Source organism: Tamandua tetradactyla, chromosome 25 (genome assembly GCF_023851605.1).
Source record: "Tamandua tetradactyla isolate mTamTet1 chromosome 25, mTamTet1.pri, whole genome shotgun sequence".
NCBI lineage: Eukaryota > Metazoa > Chordata > Mammalia > Pilosa > Myrmecophagidae > Tamandua > Tamandua tetradactyla.
Genome location: NC_135351.1, coordinates 31935538 through 31957197, shown reverse-complemented (window position 1 = coordinate 31957197; position 21660 = coordinate 31935538). Strand labels below are relative to the sequence as shown.

The window sequence follows — 21660 nt, the reverse complement described above, 5'->3', positions numbered from 1 at the left end:
AATAGGATTACTGGAATAAAAAATTAACACAATATTTTAAAAATAGAATTTAGGAAATCTCCAGAATATAAACCAAAGCACAAAACAATTAATCAAAGAGAGGAAAAATAAAATACATAGGAAGTCCAACTTCCTACTAGCAGGAGAATCAAAAAGAAACTATGAAAGAAATAATACCAGAATGTTTTCCAGAACTGAAAATATATGCATGTCTTCATACCAAGAGTTTAATACAAATTTTCCAGAACAATAAATCAAAGAAGTTTCATACTTAATAGCATTAATGTAAAATTCTAGAGCACCAAGGACAAAATTATCTTAAAGAATAAAGTTGTGTTAATTTCAAAAATTGAGCAGGAAGGATGTGTAAAATTGGAGTTAGTTTGTCCTTGGAGATTTGATAGAACTCATCAGTGAAGTTACGTGGATCTGGAGAAAGCTATATAAGAAGTCTATTTATTACTGATTCAACATTTTCACTGGTTTACATTTATTCAGATTTTCCCATTTTTCTTCAGTTTTGATAAACTGTATTTTTAATAGAATTTTTCATTTCACCTACATTTTCAAACATGTTGGCATAAAGTTGGTTGTAATACCTCTTGTTATCATTTCAATTCTGTAGTATCTGTAATTGTGTTTCTTTTTTCATTTCTGATACTGATTAATTATGCCTTCTTTATTTTTCTCATTCAGACTCATCAAGGTAAACTTTTGTATGCTTATTTTTTATTTCATTATTTTCTAGCCCTATCTTTGGTATTTCTCACATTCTACTCTATAAGTTCAATTTTCTGTTGTTTTTTTTCCCCCACTACATTATTACTGTGGATGTTTGACTTAATGATTTCAGATTTTTCTTCTTTTTTAATATTATTTTTATTCTAGCTTTTAAACAATAAGACATTATTGGTATTTCATAAGCTAAAGCTTCATTTAGATTTATCCACTTATTTAACTCTTTTGTTTTGTTTTGTTTTTTCTTTCTTACAACTCACTTTCCAGGTGGAATTAGGTTCCTTCTGCCAAAAGCATATCTTTTAGAATCTGCATGATGGCAGAGTCTCCATATTTGCTTGTTTATACATGTTTTTATTTTATCCTCATTCTTTAAAAATATACAATTCCGAGACTTCCTGGAAGATGGCGGCTTAGTAAGACGCGCGGATCTTAGTTTCTTCCCCAGGACAGCTACTAGGGGAGTAGAAACGATACAGAAAGCGCCCAAAGCCACAACAGAGATAAAAAAGACAGCGTACCCCATCCTGGAACGGCTGGCTGGCTGAGAGAAGCAGCTCGGGTGAGACCACCGAGGCGCGCGGGTCTCACTGGGTGGGGCGGCAAGCGGCCGGAGTTACTCCCTTCCCCCTTCCCGGGCCGGCTGGGAGAATTGGAGAGGCGGTCCCCTGAAACCAAGGCAGCTGGCGCCCACACCACGCGCAGCCCCCCGGACCAACTGAGAGAATTGGATCGGAAATCCCCAGGCCGTGGAGAACGGTGACGGGTGGGGGAGGCCCCTTCCAAACTCGTGACTCCCGGGGAACGAGCACTCTCCTGGGCGGGCCGCTGCCGCTGGCGCCCTCCAGCCACGCTTGTCGCCCAGGGCCGACTAGGAAATTCGGACGGGCTCTTTCCCGGGCTGCGGCGACCAGCAACCCTCCCTGCGTTCGGACCCCGGGCCGGCTCAAGCCGTTTCGGCTAGCGAACCCCCCGGACGGCAAGAGTTTTCCAAAGTTTAAGGTCCCACAGCACCTTTTACTGGTGGGACCTGCAGACAAACGTGTGCCACGAGCGCCACCTACTGGGCAGAATAAGAAAAACAGAACCCAGAGATTTCACAGGAAAATCTTCCAAACTTTTGGATCCAATACCCAGGGAAATCTGTCTAAATGCGCAGACGCCAACTGAAGATAACGGATCACGCTCAAATAATTGAAAATATGGCCCAGTCAAAGGAACAAACCAATAGTTCAAATGAGATACAGGAGCTGAGACAACTAATACTAAATATACGAACAGAAATGGAAAACCTCTTCAAAAATGAAATCGATAAATTGAGGGAGGACATGAAGAAGACATGGGCTGAACATAAAGAAGAAATAGAAAAACTGAAGAAACGAATCACAGAACTTATGGAAGTGAAGGACAAAGTAGAAAAGATAGAAAAAACAATGGATACCTATAATGATAGATTCAAAGAGACAGAAGATAGAATTAGTGATTTGGAGGATGGAACATCTGAATTCCAAAAACAAACAGAAACTATCGGGAAAACAATGGAAAAATTTGAACAGGGTATCAGGGAACTCAAGGACAATATGAACCGCACAAATATACGTGTTGTGGGTGTCCCAGAAGGAGAAGAGAAGGGAAAAGGAGGAGAAAAACTAATGGAAGAAATTTTCACTGAAAATTTCCCAACTCTTATGAAAGACCTAAAATTACAGATCCAAGAAGTGCAGCGCACCCCAAAGAGATTAGACCCAAATAGGCGTTCTCCAAGACACTTACTAGTTAGAATGTCAGAGATCAAAGAGAAAGAGAGGATCTTGAAAGCAGCGAGAGAAAAACAATTCATCACATACAAGGGAAACCCAATAAGACTATGTGTAGATTTCTCAGCAGAAACCATGGAGGCTAGAAGACAGTGGGATGATATATTTAAATTACTAAAAGAGAAAAACTGCCAACCAAGACTCCTATATCCAGCAAAATTGTCCATCAAAAATGAGGGAGAAATTAAAACATTCTCAGACAAAAAGTCACTGAGAGAATTTGTGACCAAGAGACCAGCTCTGCAAGAAATACTAAAGGGAGCACTAGAGTCAGATACAAAAAGACAGAAGAGAGAGGTATGGAGAAGAGTGTAGAAAGAAGGAAAGTCAGATATGATATATATAATACAAAAGGCAAAATGGCAGAGGAAAATATTATCCAAACAGTAATAACACTAAATGTTAATGGACTGAATTCCCCAATCAAAAGACATAGACTGGCAGAATGGATTAAAAAACAGGATCCTTCTATATGCTGTCTACAGGAAACACATCTTAGACCCAAAGATAAACATAGGTTGAAAGTGAAAGGTTGGGAAAACATATTTCATGCAAATAACAACCAGAAAATAGCAGGAGTGGCTATACTAATATCCAACAAGTTAGACTTCAAATGTAAAACAGTTAAAAGAGACAAAGAAGGACACTATATACTAATAAAAGGAACAATTAAACAAGAAGACATAACAATCATAAATATTTATGCACCGAACCAGAATGCCCCAAAATACGTGAGGAATACACTGCAAACACTGAAAAGGGAAATAGACACATATACCATAATAGTTGGAGACTTCAATTCCCCACTCTCATCAATGGACAGAACATCTAGACAGAGGAGCAATAAAGAAATAGAGAATCTGAATATTACTATAAAGGAGCTAGACTTAACAGACATTTATAGGACATTACATCCCACAACAGCAGGATACACCTTTTTTTCAAGTGCTCATGGATCATTCTCAAGGATAGACCATATGCTGGGTCACAAAGCAAGTCTTAACAAATTTAAAAAGATCGAAATCATACACAACACTTTCTCGGATGATAAAGGAATGAAGTTGGAAATCAATAATAGGCAGAATGCCAGAAAATTCACAAATACCTGGAGGCTCAACAACACACTCTTAAACAACGAGTGGGTCAAAGAAGAAATTGCAAGAGAAATTAGTAAATACCTCGAGGCAAATGAAAATGAAAACACAACATATCAAAACTTATGGGACGCAGCAAAGGCAGTGCTAAGAGGGAAATTTATTGCCCTAAATGCCTATATCAGAAAAGAAGAAAAGGCAAAAATGCAGGAATTAACTGTTCAATTGGAAGAACTGGAGAAAGAACAGCAAACTAACCCCAAAGTAAGCAAAAGGAAAGAAATAACAAAGATCAGAGCAGAAATAAATGAAATTGAAAATATGAAAACAGTAGAGAAAATCAATAAGATCAGAAGTTGGTTCTATGAGAAAATCAATAAGATTGATGGGCCCCTATCAAGATTGACAAAAAGAAGAAGAGAGAGGATGCAAATAAATAAAATCAGAAATGGAAGAGAAGACATAACTACTGACCTCACAGAAATAAAGGAGGTAATAACAGGATACTATGAACAACTTTACGCTAATAAATACAACAATTTAGATAAATGGACGGGTTCCTGGAAAGACATGAACAACCAACTTTGACTCAAGAAGACATAGATGACCTCAACAAACCAATCACAAGTAAAGAAATTGAATTAGTCATTCAAAAGCTTCCTAAAAAGAAAAGTCCAGGACCAGATGGCTTCACATGTGAATTCTACCAAACGTTCCAGAAAGAATTAGTACCAATTCTCCTCAAACTCTTAAAAAAAATCGAAGTGGAGGGAAAACTGCCTAATTCATTCTATGAAGCCAACATCACCCTCATACCAAAACCAGGCAAAGATATTACAAAAAAAGAAAACTACAGACCAATCTCTCTAATGAATATAGATGCAAAAATCCTCAATAAAATTCTAGCAAATCGTATCCAACAACACATTAAAAGAATTATACATCATGACCAAGTAGGATTCATCCCAGGTATGCAAGGATGGTTCAACATAAGAAAATCAATTAATGTAATACACCATATCAACAAATTAAAGCAGAAAAATCACATGATCATCTCAATTGATGCAGAGAAGGCATTCGACAAGATTCAACATCCTTTCCTGTTGAAAACACTTCAAAAGATAGGAATACAAGGGAACTTCCTTAAAATGGTAGAGGGAATATATGAAAAACCCACAGCTAATATCATCCTCAATGGGGAAAAATTGAAAACTTTCCCCCTAAGATCAGGAACAAGACAAGGATGTCCACTATCACCACTATTATTCAACATTGTGTTGGAGGTTCTAGCCAGAGCAATTAGACAAGAAAAAGAAATACAAGGCATCAAAATTGGAAAGGAAGAAGTAAAACTATCACTGTTTGCAGACGATATGATACTATACGTCGAAAACCCAGAAAAATCCACAACAAAACTACTAGAGCTAATAAATGAGTACAGCAAAGTAGCGGGTTACAAGATCAACATTCAAAAATCTGTAGCATTGTAGAATCCCATTTACAATTGCAACTAAAAGAATAAAATACCTAGGAATAAATTTAACTAAAGAGACAAAAAACCTATATAAAGAAAACTACAAAAAACTGCTAAAAGAAATCACAGAAGACCTAAACAGATGGAAGGGCATACCGTGTTCATGGATTGGAAGACTAAATATAGTTAAGATGTCAATCCTACCTAAATTGATTTACAGATTCAATGCAATACCAATCAAATTCCCAACAACTTATTTTTCAGAAATAGAAAAACCAATAAGCAAATTTATCTGGAAGGGCAGGGTGCCCCAAATTGCTAAAAACATCTTGAGGAAAAAAAACGAAGCTGGAGGTCTCGCGCTGCCTGACTTTAAGGCATATTATGAAGCCACAGTGGTCAAAACAGCATGGTATTGGCATAAAGATAGATATATCGACCAATGGAATCGAATAGAGTGCTCAGATATAGACCCTCTCATCTATGGACATTTGATCTTTGATAAGGCAGTCAAGCCAACTCACCTGGGACAGAGCAGTCTCTTCAATAAATGGTGCCTAGAGAACTGGATATCCATATGCAAAAGAATGAAAGAAGACCCATCTCTCACACCCTATACAAAAGTTAACTCAAAATGGATCAAAGATCTAAACATTAGGTCTAAGACCATAAAACAGTTAGAGGAAAATGTTGGGAGATATCTTATGGATCTTACAACTGGAGGCGGTTTTATGGACCTTAAACCTAAAGCAAGAGCACTGAAGAAGGAAATAAATAAATGGGAGCTCCTCAAAATTAAACACTTTTGTGCATCGAAGAACTTCATCAAGAAAGTAGAAAGACAGCCTTCACAATGGGAGACAATATTTGGAAATGATATATCAGATAAAGGTCTAGTATCCAGAATTTATAAAGAGATTGTTCATCTCAACAACAAAAAGAAAGCCGACCCAATTACAAAATGGGAAAAAGACTTAAACAGACACCTACCAGAAGAAGAAATACGGATGGCCAAAAGGCACATGAAGAGATGCTCAATGTCCCTGGCCATTAGAGAAATGCAAATCAAAACCACAATGAGATATCATCTCACACCCACCAGAATGGCCATTATCAACAAAACAGAAAATGACAAGTGCTGGAGAGGATGCGGAGAAAGAGGCACACTTATCCACTGTTGGTGGGAATGTCAAAGGGTGCAACCACTGTGGAAGGCAGTTTGGCGGTTCCTCAAAAAGCTGAATACAGAATTGCCATACGACCCAGCAATACCATTGCTGGGAATATACTCAAAGGACTTAAGGGCAAAGACACAAACGGACATTTGCACACCAATGTTTATAGCAGCGTTATTTACAACTGCAAAGAGATGGAAACAGCCGAAATCTCCATCAACAGAAGAGTGGCTAAACAAACTGTGGTATATACATGCGATGGAATACTATGCAGCTTTAAGACAGGATAAACTTATGAAGCATGTAATAACATGGATGAACCTAGAGAACATTATGCTGAGTGAGTCTAGCCAAAAACTAAAGGACAAATACTGTATGGTCCCACTGATGTGAACAGACATTCGAGAATAAATTTGGAATATGTCCTTGATAACAGAGTCCAGCAGGAGGTAGAAACAGGGTAAGATAATGGCCAATTGGAGTTGAAGGGATACAGACGGTGTAACAGGACTAGATACAAAAACTCAGAAATGGACAGCACAATAATACCTAATTGTAAAGTAATCATGTTAAAACACTGAATGAAGCTGCATCTGAGCTATAGGTTTTTGTTTTGTTTTGTTTTGTTTGGTTTGGTTTTACTATTGTTACTTTTATTTTTTTCTCTATATTAACATTCTATATCTTTTTCAGTTATGTTGCTAGTTCTTCTAAACCAATGCATATGTACTAAGAAATGATGATCATGCATCTATGTGATGATGTTAAGAATTAATGATTGCATATGTAGAATGGTATGATCTCTAAATGTTGGGTTAATTTCTTTTTTTCCGTTAATTAAAAAAAAAAAAAAGAGAGAAGGGATAATTGGAGCTGAAGGGATACAGACTGTACAACGGGACTGGATATAAAAACTCAGAAATGGACAGCACAATACTACCCAATTGTAATGCAATTATGTTAAAACACTGAATGAAGCTGCATGTGAGGTATAGGTTTTTTGTTTTTTTTTGTTTTTTTTTTTTCTTTTTCTTTCTATTATTGTTTTAATTCTTATTCTGTTGTCTTTTTATTTCTTTTTCTAAATCGATGCAAATGTACTAAGAAATGATGAATATGCAACTATGTGATGTTATTAAGAATTACTGATTGTACAGGTAGATTGGAATGATTTCTAATTGTTTTGTTAATTCTTTTTTTAATTAATAAAAAAAATGTTTTGGAACTAAAAAAATATATATATATACAATTCCAATGTGTATTTTATTTCTGCACCATGAGGATATCATTATGATATCATATCCTTTAATTACTGCTACTGAGAAATCAGCTGTCAGCCTAACTTTTGCACTGTTGATGGAAAACTGTTATTTTTATCTAATACCTTTTAAGATTCTTGTTTTATCTTTGTTCTGTTGTTTGTAAATATATATTTCTGTTATTTATTCTGCATAAGATTCAATGAGCTTTCTAGAGTCTGAGGATTAGCATTTTTCATGAGTTTTATAAATTTTTCCTCTCTTCAAATAGTATGCAAAAGATAAGACAAGCCGGATAACATTAGCAGAAAACAATAAACTATAAAAAGTTATTAGCAAGTTTTTAAAAGAACAAAACAAAATTTCTTGAAAAGAAAAATAAAATAAATAATGACTTGATTTGGTTTAACAGCAGAAGAAACATAGTTGAAGACAGAATTAGGGAGTTGAAAGATTAATAAGAAGAACTTATTTAGCATGTAGCACAGAAAGAAAGGTTAAAATAAATGACCTTTCTCCCAGCTCACTATCTCTTTCATAATTTCTTCAAAAACAGTAAAGAGTTTTATAATCCATGTTGGCTGATGCCTATATCTAAAGTCTCTTTTATCTGCTTCTGCTGTGTGATATCAATGCTGGGTTTTGCTCATGGTGTCATTTTCTCTTGTGCAATTTATTACTGTCCACTGTATCTGTCCATTGATGTTAAAAATTGTCAGGTTTCTTTGAAGCCCAGAAAGAAGGTATCTTCTTCCAGAAAGTATTTGTGTTTGCTTCTGTCACAAAAAACTTGCATTTGCTTCAATCCTGAACCATGTTAATAGCTTAAGATATAGGAAGTGAAGTCAATTTGCCCACAGCTTCACACATGAGAAATATCCTATAAATTACACAATAGATATATCCCTGGTAGACTATGCTAACTCCACACATTATAATATATAATTAATATATTTACAATACAAGCATGCAAAGTATAAAAGCATTCATAATTTTCTGTAGAGTGAAATTATGATTTGAAAGTTTGTCCCCATTTCTGATTGATGAGAGCTCCCAACAATCTCTCTCTCTCTGACCCATCTTTAACATTATCAAGTTGAAATGAAGAAACATTTATGGCCTGCCATATGGTACAGTGCCAAGGAGCATCTAATATGATTTCTGTCTTACAGCAGAATGCCCTTTCCCCTTAAAGTTATGACAGCTTTGGCAATTGTGGGACTAGTAATATCTGTTTATTATCCCAATTAACAGGCATCAAATAAGATTCACAGAAATCATTTGTAGGAACATCTATCAACTTACAGTTGAAGACTACACAACAGAAGGAAGAGTAAATGCTGAAACAGAAGAGCAGGGACAGAGTCATTTTGTGAAGTTTTGAGCAATAACTAGCAATTTATTAAGATACATGCAATACCAAAGAAAAATCCAAAACAGCTAAGAAACTCACTCTTGTTATCAGTGGACAAGGCCATTTGTTACCAAACCACTGCTTATAAAAGTAACCACAATCAGCCATTGGAACATTAATGGCAACAGAACAGAGGGGACACTGTGCCATTCCTTTTGGCTCTGCACAGATTCCTATATAAGAGAGAACTTGTCACTATCTGCTCAGGCCCAGCTGCTGAACCACTGCTAGGACCTCTCTGAGTGAGTGCCAGGCAAGCCAAGATCACAAGCCACAGCCCTTTCCCTCAAGGAGACTCCTGCTTCTATGCATGAGGACTCTCCGCTCTGTGAATGCCAGGCCATCGCTTTCCACAAACATGAAAAGGAAAATATTGGCTTTAGAAGGAGAGATGTTAAGACAAAAGTCCACAAAAACAAGCTTCAAAGACTTATCACAGCAATTGCATTTGACTTTCCAAGAATCTACCATCAACACATTTTTTTACAATGATTAATGGAATTGCTGGATATGTAGCATCATTTCAAACAGTACTTGTTTCTACTTTGCTTCAAAAAATCCACATATCTATGGATTAAAAAAAAATGTCGAATACTTCTTATATTTAGTAAGTGGGTAAAATCAGCAGCAGGGAGAATTTAACAAACTTTGCCTAAGTGAATAAAAATTGTAAGTAAAGATAAAAATATCAACATCAAAAAGAACATACTCATAGAACCAACTTCTGGTCTTATTGATTTTCTCTATTGTTTTCATGTTTTCAATTTCATTTATTTCTGCTCTAATCTTTGTTATTTCTTTCCTTTTGCTTGCTTTGGGATTAGTTTGCTGTTCTTTCTCCAGTTCTTCCAAGTGGACAGTTAATTCCTGAATTTTTGCCTTTTCTTCTTTTCTGATAAAGGCATTTAGGGCAATAAATTTCCCTCTTAGCACTGCCTTTGCTGCGTCCCATAAGTTTTGATATGTTGTGTCTTCATTTTCATTTGCCTCTAGGTATTTACTAATTTCTCTTGCAATTTCTTCTTTGACCCACTTGTTGTTTAAGAGTGTGTTGTTGAGCCTCCATGTATTTATGAATTTTCTGGCACTCCGTCTATTATTGATTTCCAACTTCATTCCTTTATGATCCGAGAAAGTGTTGTGTATGATTTCAATCTTTTTAAATTTGTTAAGACTTGCTTTGTGACCCAGCATATGGTCTATCTTTGAGAATGATCCATGAGCACTTGAAAAAAAGGTGTATCCTGCTGTTGTGGGATGTAATGTCCTATAAATGTCTGTTAAGTCAAGCTCATTTATAGTAATATTCAGGTTCTCTATTTCTTTATTGATCCTCTGTGTAGATGTTCTGTCCATTGATGAGAGTGGTGAATTGAAGTCTCCAACTATTATGGTATATGTGTCTATTTCCCTTTTCAGTGTTTGCAGTGTATTCCTCACGTATTTTGGGGCATTCTGGTTCGGTGCGTAAATATTTATGATTGTTATGTCTTCTTGCTTAATTGTTCCTTTTAATAGTATATAGTGTCCTTCTTTGTCTCTTTTAACTGTTTTACATTTGAAGTCTAACTTGTTGGATATTAGTATAGCCACTCCTGCTCTTTTCTGGTTGTTATTTGCATGAAATCTCTTTTCCCAACCTTTCACTTTCAACCTATATTTATCTTTGGGTCTAAGATGTGTTTCCTGTAGACAGCATATAGAAGGATCCTGTTTTTTAATCCATCTGCCAGTCTATGTCTTTTAATTGGGGAATTCAGTCCATTGACATTTAGAGTTATTACTGTTTGGATAATATTTTCCTCTACCATTTTGCCTTTTGTATTATATATATCATATCTGACTTTCCTTCTTTCTACACTTTTCTCCATGTCTCTCTCTTCTGTCTTTTCGGTTCTGACTCTAGTGCTTCCTTTAGTATTTCTTGCAGAGCTGGTCTCTTGGTCACAAATTCTCTTAGTGACTTTTTGTCTGAGAATGTTTTAATTTCTCCCTCATTTTTGAAGGACAATTTTGCTGGATATAGGAGTCTTGGTTGGCAGTTTTTCTCTTTTAGTAACTTAAATATATCATCCCACTGTCTTCTAGCTTCCATGGTTTCTGCTGAGAAATCTACACATAGTCTTATTGGGTTTCCCTTGTATGTGATGGATTGTTTTTCTCTCGCTGCTTTCAAGATCCTCTCTTTCTCTTTGACCTCTGACATTCTAACTAGTAAGTGTCTTGGGGAACGCCTATTTGGGTCTAATCTCTTTGGGGTGCGCTGCACTTCTTGGATCTGTAATTTTAGGTCTTTCATAAGAGTTGGGAAATTTTCAGTGATAATTTCTTCCATTAGTTTTTCTCCTCCTTTTCCCTTCTCTTCTCCTTCTGGGATACCCACTACACATATATTTGTACGGTTCACATTGTCCTTGAGTTCCCTGATACCTTGTTCAAATTTTTCCATTCTTTTCCGGATAGTTTCTGTTTCTTTTTGGAATTCAGATGTTTCATCCTCCAAATCACTAATTCTTTCTTCTGTTTCTTTAAATCTGTCGTTGTAGGTATCCATTGTTTTTTCCATCTTTTCTACTTTATCTTTCACTTCCATAAGTTCTGTGATTTGTTTTTTCAGTTTTTCTATTTCTTCTTTATGTTCAGCCCATGTCTTCTTCATGTCCTCCCTCAATTTATCGATTTCGTTTTTGAAGAGGTTTTCCATTTCTGTTCGTATATTCAGCATTAGTTGTTTCAGCTCCTGTATCTCATTTGAACTATTGGTTTCTTCGTTTGACTGGGCCATATGTTCAATTTTCTGAGTGTGATCCGTTATCTTCTGCTGGCGTCTGGGCATTTAGTCAGATTTCCCTGGGTGTTCGACCCCACAGGTTGAAAGATTTTTCTGTGCAATCTCTGGGTTCTGTTTTTCTTATCCTGCCCAGTAGGTGGCGCTCGTGGCACACGTTTGTCTACGGGTTCCACCAGTGAAAGTTGCTGTGGGTCCTTTAACTCTGGAAAATTCTCGCCGTAGGGGAGGTTCGGCAGCCGAAGCGTCTTGGAAGAATGCCAGCCAGCCTGGGGTTCCGAATGCGGGGAGGGTCACCGGCCGCCGCAGCACGGGAGAGCGTCCGGCCGAATTAGCTAGTCGGCCCGGGGCACCAAGCGTGGCGGGAGGGCACCAGCTGTCGCAGCCCGGAAGAGTGCACTATTCCCAGCCGACGGGGGAGTCACGTGTTTGGAAGGGATCCCCCGGTCACTGTTCTCCGCAGTCTGGGGATTTCCGACCCAACTATCTCAGTTGGTCCGGGGGGCCTCGCGTGGTGGGGGCACCAGCCGCCGCGGCCTAAGGGGACCGCCTGTCCAATTCTACCAGCTGGCCTGGGAAGGTGGAAGGGAGGGACTCCGGTCGCTTGCCATCCCACCCAGGAAAGCCCGTGCCCCTTGGTGATCTCACCGGAGCTGGTTCTCCCAGATAGTCAGCCGTTTCAGGATGGGGTACGCCATCCCTTTGCTCTCCCTCGTGGCTCCGGGAGCTGCTCTGTATTATCTCCACTCCCCCAGTAGCTGTTCTGGAGGAGGAAAGGTGAGGGCGGCAAGGCTGTAGAGGCTGGTGGTGGAGGAGCCGGTGAAGGCGGGGGAAGAGGGCACCGTGGTGGTTGGAGAGCGGCCGGAGCAGGAGGGGGAGGAGGGGGGAAAAGGAGGGCGGGCGGGTCGGCTGCTGCGGGGCGTGGGCACCGCGCGGCAGGCCGGCGGAGAAAGAGAGGGGAGAAGGAGGGCGGGCGGGTCGGCTGCTGCGGGGCATGGGCGCCGCACGTCGGGCCGGCGGAGAAAGAGAGGGGAGAAGGAGGGCGGGCGGGTCGGCTGCTGCGGGGCGTGGGCTCCGCGCGGTGGGCCGGCGGAGAAAATCAACAAGATTAATGGGCCCTTAGCAAGATTCACAAAAAGAAGAAGAGAGAGGATGCAAATAAATAAGATTAGAAATGAAAGAGGAGACATAACTACTGACCTCACAGAAATAAAGGAGGTAATAACAGGATACTATGAACAACTTTACGCTAATAAATACAACAATTTAGAAGAAATGGACAGGTTCCTGGAAAGACATGAACAACCAACTTTGACTCAAGAAGAAATAGACGACCTCATCATACCAATCACAAGTAAAGAGATTGAATTAGTTATTCAAAAGCTCCCTAAAAAGAAAAGTCCAGGACCAGACGGCTTCACATGTGAATTCTATCAAACATTTCAGAAAGAATTAGTACCTACTCTCCTCAAACTGTTCAACATAATCGAAGTGGAGGGAAAACTACCTAATTCATTCTATGAAGCCAACATCACCCTCATACCAAAACCAGGCAAAGATATTACAAAAAAAGAAACCTACAGACCAATCTCTCTAATGAATATAGATGCAAAAATTCTCAATAAAATTCTAGCAAATCGTATCCAACAACACATTAAAAGAATTATACATCATGACCAAGTAGGATTCATCCCAGGTATGCAAGGATGGTTCAACATAAGAAAATCAATTAATGTAATACACCATATCAACAAATCAAAGCAGAAAAATCACATGATCATCTCAATTGATGCAGAGAAGGCATTTGACAAGATTCAACATCCTTTCCTGCTGAAAACACTTCAAAAGATAGGAATACAAGGGAACTTCCTTAAAATGATAGAGGGAATATATGAAAAACCCACAGCTAATATCATCCTCAATGGGGAAAAATTGAAAACTTTCCCCCTAAGATCAGGAACAAGACAAGGATGTCCACTATCACCACTATTATTCAACATTGTGTTGGAAGTTCTAGCCAGAGCAATTAGGCAAGAAAAAGAAATACAAGGCATCAAAATTGGAAAGGAAGAAGTAAAACTATCACTGTTTGCAGACGATATGATACTATACGTTGAAAACCCAGAAAAATCCACAACAAAATTACTAGAGCTAATAAATGAGTACAGCAAAGTAGCAGGCTACAAGATCAACATTCAAAAATCTGTAGCTTTTCTATACACTAGTAATGAACAAGCTGAGGCGGAAATCAAGAAACGAATCCCATTTACAATCGCAACTAAAAGAATAAAATACCTAGGAATAAATTTAACCAAAGAGACAAAAAACCTATATAAAGAAAACTACAAAAAACTGTTAAAAGAAATCACAGAAGACCTAAATAGATGGAAGGGCATACCGTGTTCATGGATTGGAAGACTAAATATAGTCAAGATGTCAATCCTACCTAAATTGATTTACAGATTCAATGCAATACCAATCAAAATCCCAACAACTTATTTTTCAGAAATAGAAAAACCAATAAGCAAATTTATCTGGAAGGGCAGGGTGCCCCGAATTGCTAAAAACATCTTGAGGAAAAAAAACGAAGCTGGAGGTCTCGCACTGCCTGACTTTAAGGCATATTATGAAGCCACAGTGGTCAAAACAGCATGGTATTGGCATAAAGATAGATATATCGACCAATGGAATCGAATAGAGTGCTCAGATATAGACCCTCTCATCTATGGACATTTGATCTTTGATAAGGCAGTCAAGCCAACTCACCTGGGACAGAACAGTCTCTTCAATAAATGGTGCCTAGAGAACTGGATATCCATATGCAAAAAAATGAAAGAAGACCCATCTCTCACACCCTATACAAAAGTTAACTCAAAATGGATCAAAGATCTAAACATTAGGTCTAAGACCATAAAACAGAGGAAAATGTTGGGAGATATCTTATGGATCTTACAACTGGAGGTGGTTTTATGGACCTTAAACCTAAAGCAAGAATACTGAAGAAGGAAATAAATAAATGGGAGCTCCTCAAAATTAAACACTTTTGTGCATCAAAGAACTTCATCAAGAAAGTAGAAAGACAGCCTACACAATGGGAGACAATATTTGGAAACGACATATCAGATAAAGGTTTAGTATCCAGAATTTATAAAGAGATTGTTCAACTCAACAACAAAAAGATAGCCAACCCAATTACAAAATGGGAAAAAGACTTAAACAGACACCTACCAGAAGAAGAAATACGGATGGCCAAGAGGCACATGAAGAGATGCTCAATGTCCCTGGCCATTAGAGAAATGCAAATCAAAACCACAATGAGATATCATCTCACACCCACCAGAATGGCCATTATCAACAAAACAGAAAATGACAAGTGCTGGAGAGGATGCGGAGAAAGAGGCACACTTATCCACTGTTGGTGGGAATGTCAAAGGGTGCAACCACTGTGGAAGGCAGTTTGGCGGTTCCTCAAAAAGCTGAATACAGAATTGCCATACGACCCAGCAATACCATTGCTAGGTATCTACTCAAAGGACTTAAGGGCAAAGACACAAACGGACATTTGCACACCAATGTTTATAGCAGCGTTATTTACAATTGCAAAGAGATGGAAACAGCCAAAATCTCCATCAACAGAAGAGTGGCTAAACAAACTGTGGTATATACATACGATGGAATATTATGCAGCTTTAAGACAAGATAAACTTATGAACCATGTAATAACATGGATGGACCTAGAGAATATTATGCTGAGTGAATCCAGCCAAAAACTAAAGGACAAATACTGTATGGTCCCACTGATGTGAACGGACATTCGAGAATAAACTTGAAATATGTCATTGGTAACAGAGTTCAGCAGGAGTTAGAAACAGGGTAAGACAATGGGTAATTGAAGCTGAAGGGATACAGACTGTGCAACAGGACTAGATACAAAAACTCAAAAATGGACAGCACAATAATACCTAATTGTAAAGTAATCATGTTAAAATACTGAATGAAGCTGCATCTGAGCTATAGGGTTTTTTTTGTTTTTGTTTGCTTGTTGGTTTGTTTGTTGTTGTTTTTTACTATTATTACTACTTTTATTTCTTTTCTTTATATTAGCATTTTATATCTTTTTCTGTTGTGTTGCTAGTTCCTCTAAACCGATGCAAATGTACTAAGAAACGATGATCATGCATCTATGTGATGATGTTAAGAATTACTGAGTGCATATGTAGAATGGTATGATTTCTAAATGTTGTGTTAATTTCTTTTTTTTTTCTTTCCGTTAATAAAAAAATAAAAAAATAATAAAAAAATAAAAAAAAAAAAGAACATACTCTCTCCAGAAACAAAAGAACAGATATTATCATCCCTCACTTATGTGGGCTAACTATAATCTAGAAACGACGAACTGAAGTTGAGAGCATGGGCTATCAGGTTGGGGCGTATTTAAAATAGACTGTAAACTTTTAGCAGTCACATGTACTCAGGAGTTGTAACTGTTATTTCTAAATTCTGAGATACTGAGCTGTTTGTATTATAACCTGGTCATTCCCAGAAAATTCAGGTATTTATGTGACACCTGAGACTCAGAATTAGAGCTCTGAAGCTATAAAAGTCACCATTACCCCATACAGGAACTGTTTAAAAAGTTGAAAAAGGGATTAGATTTCAACCAGAGATATGAATGAAGCTGATCTGAATAGGACTAAGGTAAATTAAAATATAGCATAAAGGATGATATGGTCCATATTTTAAAACTTCAACTTCTATGTGAGACCAAAGGGAAAAATGTTTACTTGATACAAAATTTATACTTGGGGTAGTACACTACCAAATTTAATTTGTATGGTCAGTTTAATTGAACACCACAAGTACATGGAATCTTGACTAAGACATGAGATGTTGGCCTGTCCAGATTTGTGTGATGTCCTGATATATCCCAGAGTAATTTGAGCAGAGAATAAAAAAGTATTTGCAAGTCCCCTTGGGGGACTGGGGAGAAAGGAGGAAATATTCAACTGCCCTATAAGGGGAATCCCTAGTATTTTCACAAGCAATGGGGACAACTAAATCAATAGGCTGAGCCCTCGATCTCGGGGTTCACCCCTATGAAACTTATTCCTGCAAAGGAGAAATTAAGCCTACTTATAATTATGCCTAAGAGTCACCCCCAGAGAACCTCTTTTATTGCTAAGATGTGGCCTCTCTCTCTAAGCCAACTTGGCAGGTGAACTCACTGCCCTCCCCACCATGTGGGATGTGACTCCCAGGGGTATAAATCTCACTGGCAACGTGGGATATGGCTCCTGGGGATGAGCCCAGCATCATGGGATTGAGAAAGCCTTTTTGACCAAAAGGTGAAAGAGAGAAATGAGATAAAGTTTTAGTGGCTGAGGGATTTCACAGAATCAAGAGTTTATCCTGGAGGTTATTCTTATGCATTGTATAGAGATCCCTTTTTAGTTTCTCGTATACTGGAGTGGCTGGAGGGATGTACCTGAAACTGCAGAGCTGTGTTCCAGTGGCCTTGATTCTTAAAGATGATTGAATAACGATATAGCTTTTACAATGTGACTGTGATTGTGAAACGCTTGTCCCCAATGCTCCTTTTATCCAGGGTTTGGACAGATGAGTAAAAAAATATGGATAAAAAATAAATAAATAGTAGGGGATAGGGTAAAATAAATTGAGTAGATTGAAACACTAGTGGTCAATGAGAGGGAGGGGTAAGAGGTATGGCATATATGAGTTTTTTCTTTTTTCTTTTTATTTCTTTTCCTGGAGTTGAGGGAAATGTTCTAAAAATGATGATGGTGATGAATACACAACTATGTAATGATACTGTGAGCCACTGATTGTACACCATGTATGGACTATACGTGTAACTTCTCAATAAAAATATTTTTAAAAAAACCATACTCTCTTCTTTGAGTCTCTTTTACTCATATCTTTTTTTCTAAAGAACAGAAGAGAAATGAATGCAGGAGAAGGTGAGGTTTTGTAATGAAGGTGTAAAACAGAAATCTTTAAATTATTAATTTAAAAACTGGCTCTCTTATATGTTCCCCATATGTCATGTGAGGCTCAGAGCTTTTAACCTTTACCAAGGTATAAAAAAGAAAGATAATAACACATGCAAATGTGAAAAGATTAGGATATTATCACCAGGTAAATGAAAGAGAGAGAACACAATGCTTTCAACCTAATTTAGTCAGTTAGGAGGAGCTGATAATGGAAAATGCTGTTCAAAATAAATATTTTGAATATTCCCTATATACTTTTGGTTGAACTACTCTCATGGGCAGAGTCTTCTCCAAACTAAAATCAACAGTCCAAAAAAGATTTTCTGGCACATACGATATTTAAGCAAATAGTCATTTCATAGTTTCCCTGACTTTCAATAAATTTTCCCAATAAATAAGCATTTGAGAAAAAGACTTACAGAAAACTTTTAGCAGTAACCCATCAGGGCTAGTTATAATAACTGAAAAATTGCTTTTTGGAAGGTCAGTTAAAATGAAATATCATATCAAAATCTGGTTAAGACAAAAATGTTAGTACTCTGCCTATTAAATGATGAGGAAATTGTCAAAAATTCTAGTCATTTTCAATTAAAAATAGAAGTATGGAAAAATTGTGGCCCTAATGTCAAACAGACAATAAAACCAAGGTCTTTATACTCGAATGAAAATGTATCCTTTTGACCTCTGTGATCTTGAGAAAGCCACATTGTCTATAGTTCTTTCATTTGTAAAATAAAGGGCTGGATTGAATATTTTCCATAGCACATAAATCTAAACTATTTCTGAATCTTGTCCTCCCTGACAATTGAGCCTGTCTCAATTTGGCCCACTTCACACCCCAAATCCTGTACTTTCTACATTAATAAGATTCTTGATTGAACGTCGGCCATATCTCTCTACACATGGAATAATCCAGGCTTCTTCACAACTTGATGGCCTCAGAGCAAACTGCCTACATAGCGGCTGAGGGCTTTAAGAGTATGTACTCCAGAGATGGATCTACCTAAGTTAAAAATGACTGGATACCATTTTGTATTGTTGGGATTTGCCATCATGAGTATTATATTTATTCAGTTGCTTATTAAAATAAATTTAGGTTGTATGACAGTTTTTGCTATTCCAAACAATGCTGCAATAAATACATAGCCATGTATTCATATCTTTGTGTACTTACATGAATGTTTCTGTCAGATTGTACTGATTTATTAAAGGTACCAGATTGCAATATACCAGGAATGGGTTCGCTTTTATAAAGGGAATTTATTGCACTGCAAGTTTATAGTTCTAAGCCATAAAAAAGTCCAAACTAAGGCATCCAGGAAAAGATACCTTGACTCAAGAAAGGCCCATGGGTCCAGACTTGCCCCACCAAGCCTTTTCCAAATTCTTAATCCACAAAAACCAGGAGAGGTATTTTAGTCTACAGAGCTGATGACCAGATGCTGGACAGAGATGACTTGATCAAGTTGGTGATACAAACTAAATGGCTTCCTGAGAGATGGGGGAGAATCTGTGGCTTGCTCTTTCTCACAGATTTTTTTCTGCATGGGCAGGCACCAGGAATTTAATACAGGTCTCTGGCATGGCAGGTGAGAACTCTACCACTGAGCCACCGTCGTACCGCCCTCTCCCAAGTTTTTATGCCTAAATCATTCTTTAGGTAAAATGGTCAAGGAAGGAACCTAAGTTTGGTACTGCCCGAAGTTGGTACTTCAGTACTGCTTTTGATTACATGCACTAGTTTTACAGTATCAAGAATATTGGTGAACCTATAAAGAAAAAGAAGACATAGGACAAGATGAGATTGAAAGCCTGGAGGTTGTAGTTCCAGAAAGTAAAAAAACAAAAAAAAAATTATTAAATACCCACATGCACACAATAAAGGAGGTACGTCAAAGAGGTATGACAGCCATCTAAAAGAGCTCCCAATGTCCAAAGCTGGAACAATTTGAGCAACAAAATAAATAACAAAGTTTTGGGTTATAACCCAAGATATAAAGTAAATATCCATGAGTTTATACTGCTATAAACAAACGGGGATAACAGATCTCCAGTGCAGAAGAATTCCAAGTAATTTCTATAGGCACTCCACCCTGAAGGAGGGGGAGCCTAACTCCCTACCCCTTACGTGTGGGCTGCACCTCATATCTTCCTTCCAAAGAGCACAGAATGGAATGGAAGGAAGGAGCAGATTTTCACATTGGAGAAGCCTGACAAACACCACCTCTCCAGGTGATCACTGTCAATATCATCAATCAGAAGTCACGCTGTGGCAGAAACTCTTGATATGATATGGGAAGAGAACAGCTTTTTACCTCAGTGGTCTTCCTCCCCCAAAATCCAGAATCCAAATCTAGTCATGAGAAATCTCACTTGTAGAATGAGAGACATTCTACAAAAATGCCTGACCAAGAGTCCGCAAAGCTCTCTAGGTCATCAAAAACAAGGAAAGTCTGAGAAACTGTCATAGCCAAGAAGAGCATAAGGGGATATGACAACCTGGTTTGCAAGCTGCCCGAATATGATACACCAGAAATGGAATGGCTTTTAAAAAGGGGAATTTATTAAGTTGCAAGTTTACAGTTCTAAGGTCGTGAAAATATCCAAACCAAAGCAAAGCTATAAAAGTATCCAATCTAAGCCATCCAAGGAAAAGTACCTTGGTTCAGTTAGGCCGATGACATTCAGGGTTTCTCTCTCAACTGGAAAGGCACATGATGATGTCTGCTGGTTTTCTCTCCAGGCTTCTTCAATGGCTTCCCTAGGGGCAGTTTCCTTCTTCATCTCCAACAACCTTTGGTTGTGTGGGCTCTGTTGGTTCTTTCCAAAATGGTTCCCTCTTAAAGGGCTCCAGAAGGCAACCCCACCTTGAATGGGTGGAGACACATCTCCATGGAAATCATCTAATGAAAAATTACCACCCACAATTGGATGGGTCACATCTCCTTGGAAACAATCAAAAAGCTCCCACCCAGCAATATACTGAATGAGGATTAATTAACTTGGCTTTTCTGGGATTCAAACTGGCACGACAACTAATTGTAATGTGGGATCCTGGATGAGCTCCCGGGACAGAAAAAGGACATTAGTGAAAAATTAAGGAAAATGATTAGAGTATGAACTTTTAGTAAATAAGAATGCATCAATATTGGTTCATTAATGTAAGACATTAATCAATAGGGAAACTGGCTGTGGGAACTCTGACCTATGTTTGCAAGTTCTCTGTAAATCTACAACTACTCATTAAAAAAGTTTTTTATTTAAAACAAAGAAAAAATAGACATAAATCCATATTACTGCACCACAAAATTTCCATCATTTAAAATTTTCTGGTGCATTTTCTTTCAGTGTTTTTAAAAATGTATATACAAACAATCACATCTGTGTACATATTGAGATTTTATCCTATATATGACTTTGTTTCCTCTTTTGGCATCAGGTACTACTTAATAAACCTTTTCTTACCTTATCAACAAATATTTTCATTTTAAAACAATTAGGTAGACTCATAGCCAGGACTTGAAAATATATAGAGTATTTCAAGCTAAAAAAAAAAGCGAGTTAAGCTATAGCTACAGTATTTGTCCTATTTTATATGGAAGAAAACATGCTAACAGTAGCTATCACCAAAAAGTGGAATTCTCTGGAGAATTTCTGCTTCCACATTTCAGCAATATATCTTTTTTTTTTTTTTTAAATACACAACGTGTGTGCTTTGCCTCCCTCACTCATTCCTGTGGTGGACACTGTGTTAGCTGTCCAGTCCCTTGCAGGAATGAAGGAGCTGCTCCCCCAGTGCTGGGCTGGGAATGCTGCCCTGCAGGTGAGCCTCTGCTCAGGATAGAGTCACCTTCTCAAGGTCGCACCCTTCCGGGGGCAGCTTGCTCCTT

At 37.8% G+C, this 21660-nt stretch overlaps 1 protein-coding gene across 1 annotated transcript in view; it reads right to left on the bottom strand.

The window, feature by feature from the left end:
• The window catches only part of ENPP1 (ectonucleotide pyrophosphatase/phosphodiesterase 1), a 94971-nt gene that overhangs the window by 54040 nt on the left and 19271 nt on the right, over window positions 1–21660 (bottom strand). The window lies entirely within an intron of this gene.